Source organism: Lemur catta, chromosome 1 (genome assembly GCF_020740605.2).
Source record: "Lemur catta isolate mLemCat1 chromosome 1, mLemCat1.pri, whole genome shotgun sequence".
Lineage (NCBI taxonomy): Eukaryota > Metazoa > Chordata > Mammalia > Primates > Lemuridae > Lemur > Lemur catta.
In genome coordinates, this window is record NC_059128.1 from 263,181,397 (window position 1) to 263,193,833 (window position 12,437).

The 12,437-nt window shown below is 35.5% G+C and overlaps 1 pseudogene across 1 annotated transcript; it reads left to right on the plus strand.

The window, feature by feature from the left end:
* Nucleotides 1–5,168: 5,168 nt before the first annotated feature.
* Nucleotides 5,169–6,273, plus strand: LOC123642592 (annotated as a pseudogene). The gene is made up of 2 exons (XR_006736493.1): nucleotides 5,169–5,484; nucleotides 5,838–6,273. The product of XR_006736493.1 is annotated as a transcription factor BTF3-like (transcript).
* Nucleotides 6,274–12,437: the final 6,164 nt, after the last annotated feature.

The following is a 12,437-nucleotide window of genomic DNA, read 5'->3' on the forward strand; positions in this document are numbered from 1 at the left end:
TCTTTCATCACCAATTATCTATATTGTTCCTAACGTTACAGTCTTCCTACTGCTCCCCTGTGCTACCTCTAGGCATAAGAAACATACCTAAGAAGGACATTAAGAATTAATGTGTATACCATGGAGTATTACTCAGCTATAAGAAATAACGGTGATATGGAGCCCCTTTTATTCTCCTAGATAGAGTTGGAACCCATTCTATTAAGTGAAGTATCCCAAGAATGGAAAAACAAGCACCACATGTACTCACCAGCAAATTGGTTTCCCTGATCGTCACCTAAGTGCACATTTGGGAATAAATCAATTGGATATCAGACTGAGGTGGGGGGTGGGTAGAGGGGATGGGTGTATACCTACATGATGAGTGCGATGTGCACTGTCTGGGGAATGGACACGCTTGAAGTTCTGACTGGGGGGGATGGGGGTGGGGAGAGGGGATGTATGTATAACTACATGATGAGTGCATTGCTCACCGTTTGGGGAATGGACATGCTTGAAGTTCTGACTCAGGGGGATGGGTGGGACATGGGCAGTGTATGTGACCTGAACTCTTATACCCCCATGATGATAAGCTGAAATAAATTAAAAATAAATCAATCAATAAATAAATAAAAATAATTAATACATGAGAAATAATTTTAATTTTAAAGTTTTTATTTTCTTAATGCCTTTATAATGGAAAAAGTAAAAGGCATGATTTTGTCATGCATTGGCTTAAGCCTTGAACATTTTATAAGCAAATGTAATTTCTAAGAATGATAGGAGAAAAAGAGTCTTTAAATCTATAGAATAAGTAAGAAAGCACTGCCGTCTACATTATGGAGATGCGTTAAGGGTTGAATTGTATCCTCCAAAAATTACGGTCCCAATTCCAAGTACTTCAGAAGGCAACCTTGTTTGGAAATAGGGCCATTGCATATGTAATTAGTTTGGTTCAGATGAGGCCATTAGTACGAGACTTAATCCAATATGACTGGTGTCCTTATAAACAAGAACACGCAAAGGGAGAATGCCACATGAACACAAAGGCAGAGATCCTGGTGATATGTTTATAAGCCAAAGAATGCCAAAGATTTCTAGCAAACCAAGAGAAGCTAGGAGAGAGAACTAGAACAGAGACTTTCCCAGTGCCTTTAGATGGAATATGGCACTGCCAATACCTTGATCTCAGGCCCCTACCCTCACAAACTGTGAGACAATGTATTTCTGTTGTTTAAGTCACTAAGTTTCTAATATTTTGTTACAACATCCCTAGGAAATTAATACAAGGTTATCATTACAGAGGTCACCTACCTCTGCTGAGTGTAGGCAGTAAGGTTTCTCTTTCGATGGCACTGAAACTCACAGAGCCTGCATACCACTCATATGCAGTATCCCGTGGGACAGGAACACTAAGCAATCTTAGCATAGTAAGACTAAATTGAATATTTCATACCCATTAGACTTTGTTAGAAACATTTTAAAAATATAATTGAGTATCAAAAGCAAATCGAGAACATAAATAATAATGAAATCAGTAAGATTAAATTAATTAATTTACTTAATTAATTTAAGTAGGGGAAAATATAGTGTATAAAATGAAACATAGTATATTAACATTTGGGGCCTAAAGTTATATTGCTAACTAAAGAGGCCTTATTTTTTTTTTAATTTTAAATATGTAATGTTTATGTACAATGACAATAACAATACAATTAATAGGAATTTCATTTGTATTCTTAATACAGCCAGACACTTTATCACAAAAGCTATCCCTTCCTGGTAAAATTAGTTTTAGACTCTGGCATCCCACCATATACTATAATAAAAAGTAAGCTAAGGAAGCTTTACTAATTTTTAGGTGAATGTAAGACTTTCTCTTTTACTTCTTCATTAATGTGGCCAATGAAAAAAAAAATTTAAAGAGCAAAAATACAGCCATAGCTCATATTGGAAAGACTTTCCTCTTTTTTCATAAAGAACTCAGACAAAGTACCTTGCAAAATTAAAGCAGTGAATAGCTCCATGCAATGTGAGTATATTACAGTTTTAAGAGGAGACAGCATCTTTAATCTGCTATTGCATGGAAAATGCTGAAACTCACACTTGGGGATTTTAATTCATGTGCCCGTCATTATTGACAGTTAATGCTACCATTTTATAACATGATTATAAATGCCATTTATATTTCTATCACTTTCTCATCAACATTAGTAGAATGGATTATTACTAAAATTGTTATTTTCTTATTTTTAAGATAGGAAGAAGACTCATTGGCACACTAATAGGTATTTAAGAAAAGAACAAAAATTGTATACCACTCATCATTGGTCTAATCCATCTTGCTTTCAGAAATATAAAACTGTGAAAAAATGTGGCATGTTAGAATTAAGAAAATATGACAATAAGAAAAGGAAATGTGTCTTTCAATGACAGATTAAATTTTTTTTTACTACAGATTAAGAGAAATTGACTAGGGAAAACTTGATGAAAATCTTTAAGAAAAATATTTGGTGAACTATTTCTCCCTCCTTGGTCCCCACCACATGTACTTTGATTTTGTTTACTTTTTTCCGTCTAGTCAAATTCCCACTACGAGACAATAAATAAACTATAAAGATACGAGGGTAGTGCAGTGGTTTAGAGATAGTTTGTCTGTCCCCACCAAAACTCATGTTGAAATTTAATTCCCAAAGTGTCAGTCTTAACAGGTGGGGCCCAGGGGTAGGTGTTTGGTTGAAGGGGGCAGATCCCTCATGAATGGCTTGGTGCTATTCTTGCGGTAGTGGCTGAGTTCTTGCTGTCCGGAGACTGGATCATTTCTTGTGGAACAGATTACTTCCTGCAGGAGTGCACTGTTACAAAGCCAGGACAGCCCTCAGCATTTTTCCTCTTCACACTCTCTGCTTCCCCTTGGACCTTCTCCACTATGCCCTTGAACTTCTCAGCCTGCAGAACTGTGAACTAAATAAGCCTCTTTTCTTTATATATTGTCCAGCCTCAGGTATTCTTTTATAACAACACAAAGGAGACTAAGACAGGAAGCAAACACAATTGTATTAAAAGAGCAACAGTGAAGTATTTTAAGCTTTAACAAGAAACTGCAGAATACCCACTCTGCTGCTTTTGATATGCTGGATCACTTTCATCATTTAACAAAAAGCACCTTGTTTAACCCAGGCTTCAAATTCTGATTTGTTTTCTTTTGTAGCTCAGGGCAGATATAAGTAACCCATAACCACTCTCAAAGGCTCAAAATTGAGTCAGTATTTTTGTTAGTTTCGTTCTGCTCTTATCAATCTATTTTCACCCAAACATACCTTTATCCATCATTTTTAGAAAACAAGGTAAAAATATTTCCCACAAATACATACCTACATACTTACATAGTATCATACTGTCTCAGTCATAATTATTATTATTATTATTACATTAGGGTTCACTTTTGGAGGTACATTCTATGGGTTTGGAAAAACGTATAATGACATGTATCTGCCATTATATTACTATACTGGGTATTTTCACTGCCCTAAAAACCCTCTATACTCTGCTTATTTATCCCTTCCTTCCCATTACCCCTGGTAGCCACTGATCTTTTTATCATAGTTTTGTCTTCTCCAGGATATCATATAGTTGCAATCATAGAGTATGGAGCCTTTTCAGGTTGGCTTCTTTCATTTAGTAATATACATTTAAGTTTCCTCTATGTCTTTTTGTTGCTTGATAGCTCATTTACTTTTAGTGCTGAATTATATTCCTTATTGGTTCATAGACCACAGTTTGTTTATCCATTCATCTACTGAAGGACATTTGGTTGTTTCCACATGTTAGTAATTATGAATAAAGCTGCTATAAACATCCACGTGCATAGGCTTTTAGGTTGACATACATTTTCAACCCCTTTGGCTAAACACCAAAATACCATAATATGGTAGTAGTATGTTTAATTTTGTAAGAAACCACCAACCTATCTTCCCAAGTGTCTGTGACCTTTTGCAATTCCACCTGCAAAGAACAATTGTTTCTTCTGCTCCACATCCTAGCCAGCATTTGATGCTGTCAGTGTTTTGGATTTTGTCCACTAACAAGTATGTAGTGGTACCTCATTGTTATTTTAATGTGAATTTCTCTGATGACATGAAATGTAGAACATCTTTTCATATGTTTATTTGCCATCTGTATATCTTCTTTGGTGAGGAATATTCTTTAACTAAGAAATATAATTGTATTTACTTCGTTTGATCCAAAAGCAATTTATTGAAGGATATTGAGTAGTTTATAGAATTTCTAGGAGGCACAAACGACTAGCCTTGGAGGACTGCCTGCAAGTGTTTGTACTCTTTTTGTTACCATGGACACCAAACATTTAGCTCTGCATCCAGGGCTCCTGTCACTACCTGTCCTGGGTTTCCACCTCACTCCATTCAAAGAATGGATTATAAATAAAAATGAGCTATTTGACTTTCTCTCTGCTGAAATGGAATTCTTAGTGGGTACCTCTGAACGAGAGCACCTAGATCATCTGTGTTCACCCTGAATGTAAAGGAGACGACGATAGGTAAGACGATAGGTAATTCTGCCTGCTACCTTGGAAATTAAGAATAGAAATTACAGATACATTCAAACATGGGAATGGCATTCAAAAGAAAATAGGCTTCCACAAATGTCTGCTATCCATGCCTTTATACATGTATAACTGGCTATGTCCTACTTCCAATGACCAGACCTTTGTTTTTTTATTTCATACAGTTCAAGTCTCTGCCTTGTTAAATATTATTTGTGTTTGACTCATCTTCTGACTCTACTTTTGTAGATGTGTCTGGTACCTCAGTCTTTTAGTCTTTGTTGGACAGATCTTGCAAAAGGCTATGCAGTGGTTACCTCAGCTGCCACCCAGCTCTATAGGACTTCACAAAGACAGTGACTTTGAAGGAAAGATAGACACAAAATTGCATAAAAATATTTTGAGAATACTGGAAAAATGATACAATTGTGTTTCTGTTTATAGGATTACAGAATGTGGCATTATATCTTGGAATATTCTTACTATAAAAGAAACAACAGACTTCCGGCCTCCCTCTAGCTGCCATCTTGCGTCCCCGTATGTGCGCCTAAACTCAGCTGGTCTTCCGGAGATCCTCTGAGCGCCAACCCTAGTCACCCCGCGGCCCCTTTTACACTCCGACAAGATGAAAGAAACTATCATGAATTGAGAGAAACTCGCCAAACTGCAGGCACAAATGCGCATTGGTGGGAAAGGAACTGCTAGCAGAAAGAAGAAGGTGGTTCATAGAACAGCTACAGCAGATGATAAAAAACTTCAGTTCTCCTCAAAGTAATTAAGAGTAAACAATATTTCTGGTATTGAAGAGGTGAATATGTTTACAAACCAAGGAACAGTGATCCACTTTAACAACCCTAAAGTCCAGGCATCTCTGGCAGCAAACAGTTTCACCATTATGGGCCATGCTGAGACAAAGCAGCTGACAGAAATGCTACCCAGCATCTTTTTTTTTTTTTTTTTTTTGAGACAAGAGTCTTGCTGTGTTGCCCGGGCTAGAGTGAGTGCCGTGGCGTCATCCTAGCTCACAGCAACCTCAAACTCCTGGGCTTAAGTAATCCTTCTGCCTCAGCCTCCCCAGTAGCTGTGACTATAAGCATGCGCCACTATGCTGGGCTAATTTTTTCTATATATATATTTTAGTTGGCCAGATAATTTCTTTCTATTTTTAGTAGAGATGGGGTCTTGCTCTTGCTGAGGCTGGTCTCGAACTCCTGACCTCGAGCAATCCACCCGCCTGGGCCTCCCAGAGTTCTAGGATTACAGGCGTGAGCCACCATGCCCGGCCTACCCAGCGTCTTAAACCAGCTTGGTGCAGACAGTCTGACTAGTTTAAGGAGACTGGCTGAAGCTCTGCCCAAACAATCTGTGGATGGAAAAGCATCACTTGCTACTGGAGAGGATGATGATGATGAAGTTCCAGATCTTGTGGAGAATTTTGATGAAGCTTCCAAGAACCAGGCAAACTGAATTGAGTCAAATTCTGAAGAAGATAAAACTTGAAGAAGTTATTGGGAGCTGCTATTTTATACTATGACTGCTTTTTAAAATTGTTTTGTTTATGGATCTGATAAAATCTAGATCTCTAATATTTTTAAGCCCAAGCCCCTTGGACACTGCAGCTCTTTTCAGTTTTTGCCTATAAACAATTCATTCTTTGCAGCTAATTAAGCTGAAGAAGCCTGGGAATAAAGTTTGAAAAAAAGGTTAATAAAGTTCTTTGCGTAGTAAAAAAAAAAAAACACAGAATACAGTCAGACTGATAAAAATGAGCAGAAACTATATAAAATGATGATGGCTGTTTTGATGAAACATTCTTCTGTAGAGTCTAATGAATAATTTATAGTTTGTAATCTTGTAGGTAACATAATTTTATTGTTTGCATTTCCCCCTCTTTAATATGTATCTTTAACATTATTAAACATTCACCAAAACAGGAAGTCCACTGACCCAAGGGACCTTAGCATGCAGAACACTCTTTAGTAAGTAAGTAGATTCTGGAAGTCTCTAAAACTACTACATGTCATTATACTGCTAACTTCAAATGGTTTCTTAGCAGTTTCACTACAGGAATATGAGTTGAAAGAAGAAAAAGTCTATAGCCTGTTAAATATTATTTCTATAATGTTATGTTACATTTACTAAAATTAATTCTTGTAAGTCATAGGAGGCATATGGTTTAAATAATTATAAAAAAATGGTTTATGCTTTCAGTACTTGTTGACCATTTGCCTTTAACTGCATAACTTAGAAATACTTTTATTGATTTTTTAAAAAAGTAATCCATCGTGAACTGTTGTTCATAAATTTTATTATATAAGAGAGCATTAGTCTCAGGAACTGAAGTTTAGCATTTTGATGTTTAAATCTGTAGCATATAATAGGCTGTTTTGAAAACCAAAAGTATACCTCAGATGCATTGCTCCCTGAGGAATACATAACTTTGCATAGGGATGGATTTATATGAGATCATGGAGTAACTAAAGCTTTTTAAACAACTTGTTTTTCTTTATTGACTTCTGGCATTAAAGATACTTAATATATTTAACGGAGTCTCTGGCGCTTCAGATAACTTTGCAGCAGGTGTCTACTCTCAAAGTTTTAGTGAACCCTTTCCAACAAAATATAGCTGACCATACACTTTAATGACTTTTAATGGATAATCACTGATTAATAAAATGCCTTCCCCACAATATTATGAAGACTATAAAAATGATTTAAATGTAAGAAATTGGGACCAAGGAGTAGTAAAATGTTATTTTACTATCAAAACAAGCAGTGATAAAATCACTCCCAGCTACATATATGTATCTTAAAATAGATTCAGACTTATTAACCCTAGATTTACTAACACTAACTCATACTTCCAACACACCACACACACACACACACACACACACACACACACACACACTCACACATACAAAAAATCACCTATTAGGTATATGACCAATAAGGGTAAATTTTCATTATTTAACATATTGACCTAGTAAAACATATTTTTTCTATTTTTACTCATACATTATGACATAATAAAAATATTTCAAATCACTCATAATTATCTTAAACATAGTGAACTTTCAAAAACAGAAAGGAGGTCTATATGCTGTCAATAATTAGACTATTCTAATTTATTTCTATTTAGTTATCCTGAAGGTACATTTCATTTTCTTTATCCTGATATACTGGTTCATTTGAATGCATTCTGTCCAATCAATCATGTCACTGAAAGTAGTCATTTTCTTATTTTAATTGCTTCTGGAAATCACTTTTTCATAAAAACTCAATGTTAGATGTTTCACATGAATATTTATGGTAAAACTGGTTTAATAAGCCTGTCCGGTAAGTCCCAGTGACTTGGTCTATATTAAAAAATAATTCTACACTTCATCTGAAACGAGAAAAGAGCCAAATATTGGAGCAACCTTAAGTGAAAGGAACAAGTCTAGAGGCATCACTCTACCAGACTTGAAGCTGTATTGTAAGGCTATAGCAACCAAAACAGCATGATAATGGCACAAAAATACAGACATAAACCAGTAGAATAGAACAGAAAACCCAAACATAAAACCATCCACATATGGTATCTGATCTTTGACAAAGTAGATAGCAATATACATTGGGGAAAAGAATCCCTATTCAATAAATGGTGCTGAGAAAATTGGATAGCCACATGTAGAAGATTGAAACAGGATTTATATCTCTCACCAATCACAAAAATTAATTTAAGATAGATAAGAGACTTACATCTAAGATATGAACTATAAGAATTCTAGAAGAAAGTATTGGACAAACTCTTCTAGATCTGCCTAGGCAAAGAATTTATGAAGAAGACCTCAAGGGCAATCACAGTAAGAATAAAAATAAATAAAAGGGACTTGATTAAATTAAAATGCTTTTGCATAGCCAAGGAAACAATTGACAGAGCAAATGGACAGCCTACAGAATGGGGGGAAATATTTACATGCTATATATCCTACAAAGAGCTAATAACCAGAATCTACAAAGAACTCCAGCAAATCAGCAAGAAAAAAAAATCAAACAACCTTATTAAAAAGTGGGCAAAAGACATGTACAGAAGCTTTTCAAAAGAAGACAGACTAATGGCAAACAAACATGAAAAAATGATCAATGTCACTAATCATCAGGGAAATGCAAATCAAAAATCACAATGAGATATCACCTAACCCCAGTGAGAATGGCTTTTCTCAAAAAGTCCCAAAACAATACATGCTGGTGTGGATGGAGAGAGAAAGGAACATTTATACATTGTTGGTAGGACTGCAAACTAGTACAACCTCTATGGAAAATGGTATGGAGATTACTCAAAGAAGTAAAAGTAGACCTACCATTTGATCCAGCAATCCCACTACTGGGTATTTACCAAAGGAAAAAAAAAGTCATTTTATCAAAGGAACACTTGCACTTGAATGTTTACTGCAACACAATTCACAATCACAAAGATATGGAATCAACCCAAGTACCCATCAATTCATGAGTGGATTAATAAAATGTGGCATATGTACACCATGGAGTACTCCTCAGCCATAGAAAAGAATTAATACCATTTGCAACAATCTGGATGGAACTGGAGACCATCCTACTAAATGAAGTATCACAAGAATGGAAAAAGAAACACCAAATGTACTCACTATTAAATTGGAACTAGCCAATCAGCACTCATGTGCACAGATGGAAGTAAAACTCAATGGAAATCAAGCAGATGATTGGGGGAAGGAGGGACTGGGTGAAATCATACCAAACGGATACAATGTCCACTGCCTGAGTGATGGACACATTTATAACTTTGACTCAAGCAGTACAAAAGTAATCCACGTAACCAAAACATTTGTACCCCTGTAATATTCTGAAATTTAAAAAATCCAAGGAAGTTCAGCTACAGTGGTAGCAGCAATTGTGTGTCTTACTTCTTACTTGATTGTTGTTTTCTTTCTGTCACTAAATGACTACCATTCTTTCAGCGTTCTCTATTTTGTTAGTCCATGTTTCCTAGTCTCTCCTTCCAGTGCCTGAATAACAAACAAAGAAGACCGTGTTGGAAAAGCCAGCATTGTTTTTGGTCTAAATATTCTATTAAACAGTAGCTGGTAGAGTATTTTTGAAGAAGCACAAGCTGTAATAAATCATGGCGTCTACCAATGACAGTTTCAAATGAACACGTTTATTGGGCCAGACAAGTACATCACTAAGAGTGTTATTTACCTCAGGTGCTGACATATAGTGCCAGATGTTGAATTTAAACCCTGACTCAGTGATTGCGGCTGAAAACTGCATTGGCATTTTAAAAAGCATCTGTTATAAACACTGATCCGAATAAAACACGAACCACAGAGCTGAATGTAAGCAATACCGAATGAGAGTTTAAAGTGATTACCTTGGCAAGTTCAGAAAGCATGAAGGCTGAAGTAAACTCAGAGTACGGAACATGTTCCTGTTAAAGGGAGCCTTTTGGGGTCACTTTTCTAAACACTTTCACATAGAAGTATGAAAAATGTGTGAATAACTTCTAAAGTAGCATAAAAATGATAATATTTTATGAATTTGTGATATTTTTCCATATATTTCATTTTAAAAGATACTCTTATTAGTAATACAGTCACACCCAGCAAGAGGAACTTCTGAATTACCGCAATATTTGTAAAAGTTGCACACTGCCAGCAAGAAACATTTTCAATATGATAAAATCATATTATTTAAAGTTGTATAAGGAGCCTTATAAGTGACATATAAAGGCTGATACTAATTCTTTACATCAGTAATTAGATAGATATTAAATCTTCAGAAATACAGCAACAGTTTTGTTTTTAGAAAATGCATTATATAGACACTATATGTGTAAAACATACACCTGATTTCAAAGACTTACCTTGAATAAAAGAATGTAAAATATCAGAATAAGAAGTATTTTATATTGACTCAAATAATTAGCTTTACTCAAATACATTTGGTTTAATATTTTGATATTTATGCATTATAACTGGTATTTTGCCTGTAATTACTAATTTTAAATATTCTATAAGAAAAATGATCTTATTTAAAACACTGTTGGTACTCTATGCTTACCATAGTTTATGTTTTGATAAAAACTCATTCAAATTTTGTAAAATGAATAAAGTTCATAAGTGGGATTAGTGTCCTTATAAAAGAGACCCCTGAGGTGTGTGTATCCCTTTTCACCTGCCCTCATGACCTAATCACCTTCCAAAGGCCCCACTTCTTAACACCATCACATTCATGACTTGATTACAACATATTAATTTAGAGGGGATGGGGGACACAAGTATTCAGACAATAGCAGTACCTACAATTCTTCCTGAGGAGGGATGTAAATACCCTGTCTCAAACACTCCAGTCATGAATTTTCTTTTCTGCCCAATACAGTACAACACTTTCCAAAACTGCAACAATGTCAGACAAAACACAGGGCACTCAGATTATTGAGATAGAAAAGAGTGCAGGTGTTATACAGTCATTCAACAATTGTCTGCTGAAATAGGTAATCTACACAATCTCAATAGTTTAACTCAATAGAGGTTTAGTTCTTTCTCATATGAAATCCAAATGTGTGTTCTTGATGGACATAAAGTACTTCTCCAAGCAGTAATTAAGGCACTCAAAGCTGCTCTCACCTTTGGTTCCTCTGTCTTTAACTTCTGAGTTTTAAGAATCTGGTGCTTATCTGCATCAAGCCAGAAGGAGAAAGAACAAGGAAATTTGCTCCTGGGAGGTTTCTAAGGGCCAGCCATTGAGGTAGAACATATTGATATAGTGTATGTTCTATGTCCACAAGGAACTGAGGAAAGCAGAAAATGTGGTATGGCTGTGCTTCCAGAAAGAGGAGGAAATGGATTTGGGGGTGAACACATCACACTCAACCACAATCTACCCTCTGGTCATCACGTATGTTTTACAACAGAGGCTGATAAACTGAACAGTTTCCACTAACTCTAGAGACTGTTCCTCCCCCTCCTCTTGTTAAACTCAACTTGACCAACTAATATCTGCTAAACTGTGGCCCTAGTCTTACAGTTACTGAATCCTGTCCCATGTCTAATGCAATCTAAGTTCCTCACATCTGCTACGATTTTGAACAGTGCTAAATTCTTAAAATAAACTGACTCTATCTGAACCTATAAATTCTTTAGGCTACTTCCACCATGTAGAATAGTCCTCTTGGACTGTCCTCACGTTGAAATGTTTTAATCAAAGCATAATTGATTCTTTTCACTCACAGATGATGCTTTTTATTTTTCAGTACATTTCCATTTGTGTCTGTACCTGTAGTGAGTATTTGGGAGCTTAAAAGTTCTAATATCCAAAGAGCTAAAGGTCCTTGTAGTTTAAGTTTCTGTAATTTTTGGACATGTACTTTCCTTGATTATTTGTAAGATTCTTATTTTTGTTTCTAATCAGTTCCATGTGCCAGTAATATAACCACAATTTCTCTTAAACATAATTGCAAGTCTGCTTTATTTCTTAACTCATATATCATGGTCTCTCATGTTAATGACAGCTAACTTGAGTCTACCTGTGATATTAATCTGGGAGTGGGTGGAGGTTCTTTATTCATCTGCTCTTTATAACAGCTGAGCTTTAATGGTCCTTTTCTTCTCAAGTTTTCTTTCAGAGTTATCCTTACTATTTGGCATCTAAAAGCATTCATTCTTTCCAAGACTTCGTTGCTCAAAACTTCTGTATACTTTTTATGCCTTTCTCATTTCTGCCAACAACCTAGCCAATTATTTCTTGAACTCATCTCTCCCACATAATGTCTTCCTAAAAAAGGACAACTTAAAAATCAACATAATTATTTTTTCTAAACCAATTTTCCTATAGCTAACTGATTCAATGTCAGTTTTTTTCTTTGTCACAATGC